The 822-nt window shown below is 41.5% G+C and overlaps 1 protein-coding gene across 2 annotated transcripts in view; it reads right to left on the reverse strand.

The window, feature by feature from the left end:
• MAP3K3 (mitogen-activated protein kinase kinase kinase 3) overlaps positions 1 to 822 on the reverse strand; it is a 34,394-nt gene that overhangs the window by 9,149 nt on the left and 24,423 nt on the right. The window lies entirely within an intron of this gene.

Here is an 822-nt window from a genome sequence, read left to right on the forward strand (position 1 = left end):
TGCTGAACCATCAGCCTCTAATAAAAATATACATGAGAACCAGGTCAAGCAGCCACCTCCAGTGGCTTTTTCTAAAGTGCTTTAGCTCTGACTTGGAAAAGGACACAACCAGACTCATGTAGTGCAAAGTATCCAATTATCTTATATCTAACAAGAAACTCTAAAAAACAAAGACAGGAACCAGCCATCTGGACAGTGTGAAAATACAAAAGAGCTGAGAGATTAGCTTTGCCACATCTAATTTAATCAGATTTACTGCCAGTTGGTGTTTTAGTGTGTTGCTTACTTTGCTGCATTAATGTCTTCATTTTGAGCCTTAAATTACTGTGTGGGGCATCTCAACTTCCTCAGTAATGATTTATATTCCATTTCTTTTTTTTTTTTATATTACAAAGTTCCCTAAAAAACAACTCAGGAATGCTATTAATACAGAAGTAAATCTTTCTGCTAAGAAGCAACTGAAATAAACACAGCCCTTAACTCGCAAAATAACTGTACTCCACATGTCTGACTACAAATGTTAATGTATCAAGAAAACAAACAAGACTGTCTGACTCTTAAGAATTTGCAGATCATTTAGATCAAATCACCTTACAGGGCTTTTACTTCTTTACTCAATTTCCAGTGAATCCAGGAATCCCAGACTGGTTTGGGTTGGAAGGGACCTTAAAGATCATCCAGTCCCACCCCCTGCATGGGAAGGGACACCTCCCATCAGCCCAGGTTGCTCCAAGCCCCATCCAACCTGCCCTTCAACACTGCCAGGGATGGGGCAGCCACAGGTTCCCTGGGCAACCTGGGCCAGGCTCGCCCCAACCCCAT

Source organism: Chaetura pelagica, unplaced genomic scaffold (assembly GCF_000747805.2).
Source record: "Chaetura pelagica isolate M959 unplaced genomic scaffold, ChaPel_1.0 scaffold520, whole genome shotgun sequence".
Taxonomy (NCBI): domain Eukaryota; kingdom Metazoa; phylum Chordata; class Aves; order Apodiformes; family Apodidae; genus Chaetura; species Chaetura pelagica.